We start from the raw sequence: 6,163 nt of genomic DNA, 5'->3' as shown, positions 1-6,163 counted from the left end.
TAGATTTAGCATCAGAAAAACTCCCATTGAAGAAAACTTTGTTTCCTCTAGACAAATAACTGTCTAGCCAGAGTTTTGCATTTGACATGAAACCATAACGTTTCAGTTTTTCCAATTGCAAACTATGATCAATCACATCGAAAGCAGCGCTAAAATCAAGAAACATGAAAAGTGGGAAATAAAGCACCCAGCCCTTTCTGAGAAAATAGCCTAATGTATTCTTTAAATATTCATGCGTGATTCTTTGAGCCCCGATGCGCTTCTAATCCCCACTTGTGCCATTCAAAATGTCAGCCTTCGCAGCAGGCACTGAAATGTGGGAAGCTCAAATCCCTATTCACCGAGTGATGTTCCGTTTAAAAAAAAGTACTGTGACTCACCGTTTTAGTCATCATTTCACCGAACATCGATTAAAAAGTGAGGATGAGTAAGCACATTGCGTTAACATTACGTCAGGCTTTCTTTTCTTTTTGCACCATTTGTTCCTTTCATCGGCATCTCTAGGATGGAAGGAAACTCATAAAGCGGAGAATTTCTCGATGCAGTCCAGGTTTCTGTCCATGTTACTCTGCAGAGTGGAGTGTTGTCTCCATTCTGTTAGTGTTTCTCTGTAGGTTTTCCTTTTTTAAACTGGTGGGTGAACCACAAGCCCTGTGGGGGTGGGGGGGGGGGGGGGGGTCCAGGGATTATGCTCCGGAAGAAAAATATTGTCAATTTCAGAAGCTAAATGTGTCATTTTGGTGTGTTTTGACATGAATATATAGAGGTTAGGTCCACAATTATTTTTATTGGAACATGGGGAATGGAGCGTGAAATAGATAAATGTAGATTAATTTTGGTTAACGTAGAAACATGGTTCGATAAAAAATATAAATAAACTTACTGTCAGCGAACAAGACGCGCTTGTCAGCAAAAGCACACCATTACCATACAGGTTGGTATGTTTTTGCATCGTGCATTTCAGCATTTTATTTTATGAAAAAAACTATTGACGCTAAGGACCCAGAGTAGTCCCTCTCTTTCTCCAAACTTTTGCCTTTCCTTAACTCCGGTAAAGGTTTATATTTGTCTCCTCTGTCCGTAAGACATGTTTCCAAAACTCATCTGGCTCATCTTTGCATTGTTTTGCTGATTCCAATCTCGCCTTTCGGTTCTTGGTGCTGACTGAGGTTTGCATCTGGAAGTGCAGCCTGTGTAATTTCCCTCTCTGTCTTCTGAGCACAATGTCCTGCAAAACTTTCACCCCCAAACTATGGGGGTCAATAGCAATTACTCGAGCTGACAATTTAGGATTTCTTTTCACCGCTTTTATAATCACCCTGTTCTCACTTTCTGGTTCTGTCTGCAGAAGGCCTGATTGCGGACTGATTGTCCACTTGTAGTCAGCTTCTTCTTTAGAACATTCCGTGCTGTTCACTTTTGAAGAGACAAACATTCTGCAGTAGCTCTAACAGATTTTTCATTTTCTTTCATCCTCATCCTCATAGCTTTCTTGGTCGTCATAATCTGAAGTTTTCTTGATAGCAGCCCATGCCCTGATGCTCACAACTTTCCACTTATAAACGATTAGAGTTATATGGTAAACTTGTGAAATTTTGAGACAGTCGAAGGTCATTTGTCCCAATACTTATGCTGGCTTGGAATACGGGGACTTGACTCATTTAATTTCATCATTGTAATACAGCCTAGTTTAATGTCTGTTAAGAAAAACACCACACAAAACAAATGCAGAAATTGTGAATTTTTCATTGTTATTTTAAATACATATTTGATTAGAGGATAAACAACCGATTTGATAGAACTGTCCGGTACTTTTACATCGTATTTCCATAAAACAGAGACCGAATGACAGGGAAGCCGGAGAGGAATAAGTTGTTTTTCTCAGCTTGCTTTCGAGGTCGGGAATTAGCTGTCAGGGCCCGCCGCCGGTGAAATATGACATCTTATTTGCCGTTTGTGCTCGTTTTCTCATCGTGATTAGTTTCGTTTTCCCGCGCTCTAGAAATGTTCCCCGTCCGTAAAAAAAAAAAACCTCCCTGTACTTTGACCGGTTTATTTGCGCCCGGGCCGAAGGGAACGCGATGTTTGCGTTTCTGCTGTTTCCCAGGAGCGTCGTGAGGCCTTGCGGTGTCCGTTTTAATAAGCATTAGCAGGCCTCGGTCCCATATTCACCGTGTGAACCAGCCTGGCAGAGTGCATATAACCTTCAGAACCATCGCTAAAAATACATTTCGCGTGAAAGTTTTGGCTAAGGACCAGTTGGCGAAGATGTGACTTCAAGCTTTGGACGGCAAGCCAAGAGGACAAATTCATTAGAGTAATCCAGGTTTTTTATTATTATTTTTGTAAATGCCTTCATTATTTTGAATTTGCACCTTTGGCCGCTGTCACTGAAGAGATTCTGAACTGAGCCACGGACCCACAAGTGAAACCACTCCTCACCTGCGTCACGGACATAGTTTCTGTTGGCAAACTTATTCACCTTGAATCTGTAATGAGCTCCGCACACCTACTGTCTTTCTCTGTGTCCTTGCAATGTGGCAGTTCATCTCTCTCTCTGCCAAGTAATCATTTGGAATACTTTTATCTTTTTTACAAACCAGGACAGTTAATGTATATGTGCACATATGATACATTTGTGTCAAAGGAGAAATTGCCATGAAGTTCATGAAAATTCCTCTTTCATGTAACACTGGCAGGAATCTCCCAGTTGTTTTTACTGGTATCTAAAGGGTTAAAAACATTTCAGGTATGATTTATCCAGTTCTGGAGTGGCGGTTACCTGTACATCTGCTCCCCTCAGCTGATCACAGCTGATCCAGGATCAGTGCAGGGCAGTTCCTCTGCAGCCTTTCTCTCCCAAAGACTGTCTGCTCCCCTCAGCTGATCACAGCTGATCCAGGATCAGTGCAGGGCTGTTCCTCTGCAGCCTTTCTCTCCCAAAGACTGTCTGCTCCCCTCAGCTGATCACAGCTGATCCAGGATGAGTCCTCTGCAGCCTTTCTCTCCCAAAGACTGTCTGCTCCCCTCAGCTGATCACAGCTGATCCAGGATGAGTAGGCCTGTATTCTGCAGCCATTCTCTCCTCAAAACTATCTGCACCCCTCAGCTGACTGCGTATTCTGTTAAGGACAGGACATGAAAAAAAAACAATTTCATTTTGAAATTTCAAACAAAGTCCTCAACCCATATAAAAAGACTTGGAAGCGTAGAGTGTTTAATGAAGATAGTGCTTGTCAGTCATATTAAATCAGACCTTATCAGAATATCTCTCAAATTTATATTACCACAATTTCGTTATGAGAAGGATGGGACTGAAAAGATTAAAAGTGCTTCATATCTAGAGGTACTCTTCCTCTCGGCTAAAAACTTCTTGAGTGATAAACTGTCAGATTTTTGAAGGACTTGTTTTGCGTTTGCTGATGGCATTGACAGAATTTGTGAAATATGTCTGTTGTATATATGGAAAGGTAATACATGCAGTAGATCCTATTCCTGTTTCTGTTTCTGAGGCAATTGTTGAGATTTTGAAAATGTGTGCAATATGCTTTGATTCAATATTGTGTAGTGTTGAAGAGTAGGCTTGGTTATGGTCAGGCATCCTATTTCCACAGAGTAGGTCATGAACTCTGCAGTTCTGATCATTTTTTTTCCAGAAGGATTGATTCATTGAGTATGAAATGTCAGCTCAATAACCAACGACATATAAGCTGCCATCTGGCTGGGGCATGGCAGCCATTTTGTGCCAGATGACTCCCCAGACATCAGCAGAGGTGGAGTGGCTTTGAAAAATAAGGCAATTAGACCTGTCATGATAAGGTACAGGGTGATGTTAGTTCTTTAATGAGTTTGGGGAGTCTGACAGCTTAGTATGACGCTACCTCTGCCTTCTCTTTGTGTGCCCGAGGTCCACTTTTAGTTCTGTACACTAGGATGTTCCATGTGAAAAAAAGGTTCTATGTGTGTTCGTGTGTACAAATATGTGGGTGAGTCTGATTGTGTGCACGCTATGTGTATGTGTGCGTCTGTGTGTAGTAGTTTGTGAGTGTTGTTTGTGTGCGATTGAGTGCGCATGTGTGTGTATATCTCTCAGTTAAAAGGTGTTCTACAGCAGAGGAGCAGTAGAGGGCAGTCCCTGAGGGCACATCTTAGGGACTCTGCGCTGCGTCCCGCCCCTGCCACTGCCACTGTCTGCCGTACCTACGCCGGCATGTCTGCTGCAAAGTTCACCACTGCTGACTACCACTGCTAACTCTGCTGCTGCTAACTCTGCTGCCGCAGACTCTATCGCTGCTAACTCTGCCAATGCTAACTCTATCGCTGCTAACTCTGCCAATGCTAACTCTACCACTGCTAACTCTGCCAATGCTAACTCTACCGCTGCTAACTCTACCGCTGCTAACTCTACCGCTGCTGACTCTACCGCTGCTAACTCTACCACTGCTAACTCTGCCAATGCTAACTCCATCGCTGCTAACTCTGCTGCTGCTAACTCTGCCAATGCTAACTCCATCGCTGCTAACTCTGCCAATGCTAACTCCATCGCTGCTAACTCTGCCAATGCTAACTCTGCTGCCGTGGACTCTACCACTGCTAACTCTATCGCTGCTAACTCCACATTACATTACATTACATTTATTTGGCAGACGCTTTTATCCAAAGCGACGTACAAAAAGTGCATTTCATGGTCATAGACAACTGCTAAACACAGGTTCAGTAAGGTACAATACTTATTTTGTACAGCTATTTCTAGCCAAGAACACAGTTCACACAGTGAACACTATTCTGACCTAACCTCTGCAAAGCCAACTAGGCAGAAGAATAAGCTACAGTATTAGGACAAATACAAATTACCAAAAAGTGCTGGGATGGGGCAACATGTAACAAGTGTCATGAAAAGGGGGGGGGGGAGATTTAGAGTGAAATATACAGCGTGGTGGTACCCCTGCTAACCCCACCACTGCTAACCCTCTCACTGCTAACTCTGCTGTCGCTAACTTTCCTGCTGTTGGCCGGTGACTAATCACAGAGCAAAATCTGAAAAGTGGCTGCTGTCTGCTGTACACTTACAGCTGATGACACAGACAGGACCAGACACAGACCTGAGAGAGAGCTAGGGAGACAGAGAGAGGGAAAGAAAGAAAGCTGGTGAGAGAGAGAGAGAGAGAGGGAGAGAGCAAGAGAGCGAGAGAGAGTAGAAAAAGGGAGGGGGGAGCATAAAAGAGACGACAGGAGAGGGAGGGAGAGGAAAGGAGACATAGCAGAAGAGGAGAGCAAGAAAGACAGCAGTAGAGAGAGCGACAGAGAGCAGAAGAGAGAGCGAGAAAGAGTGCAGAAGAGAGAGAGAGAGAGCGATAGAGAGCAGATATGAAGGGGTCACTGATGCTGTGCTGACACTGCAAACAGGAAGAGAGAAGCAAAGCCTGCGCACCTACAGTCTGAGAGGGACAGAGCAAGAGCGAGAGAGCAAGAGAACAAGAGAGAGGCGCACAGTTACAGAGGGAACCACCACGCAGCTACATTAGTACTGAGTGCGTGTTTCTCACAGGTACTGCACCTGTTTGATCACGCAGACAGACAGACAGACAGACGCAGACGGACAGAGAGGACGAGCCGCATCATCGTTCCGTTTTTCTCCATCGCGGGCAGCCCTCCCTCCACAGAGGCACCCCCGGGACCGACTCGCTTTGACTGACGGGCCGTCGCCACGACGCCGGCTCTCTTCCCGCCAGACCCCCCCGCCCCTCCCCCCGATGTCACCCCGCGGGCCGGAGGGGGGGTCCGCTCCGACGGCGCCGGGGGCGAGATGGGGGGCCGGCGGGCCCGCGGCGCCCCGGGCCCCAGGCAGCAGCAGGCGGCGGGCGGCGCTAAGCTAGGGGCCTCGCTCGTCTCCCTGTGCCGCCGCACCTGGACGCTGCTGAGGGCCGGCGGCCGCAAGGGCTTCCAGAGGAGCCCCTCGGCCGCGCGCCTGGTGGCCAGCGAGGCCTGAGCGCGCTCAAGGGGTCCGGGGGAGTCCCGCCCCTCCGTCCCGGGCACCGCAGCCTCTCCGGAGTGGAGCCTGGAACAGTGCATCGTGGGATACGCAGTTCTTATCTTCACCCTGAGGCAGGCGCAGCGACTCGCTCTTGATTCGAAGGGGACTTTTACCGCTACCGCGGTACCG

This window comes from Anguilla rostrata, chromosome 11 (assembly GCF_018555375.3).
Source record: "Anguilla rostrata isolate EN2019 chromosome 11, ASM1855537v3, whole genome shotgun sequence".
NCBI lineage: Eukaryota > Metazoa > Chordata > Actinopteri > Anguilliformes > Anguillidae > Anguilla > Anguilla rostrata.
Note: the sequence above shows the minus strand (reverse complement) of the source record.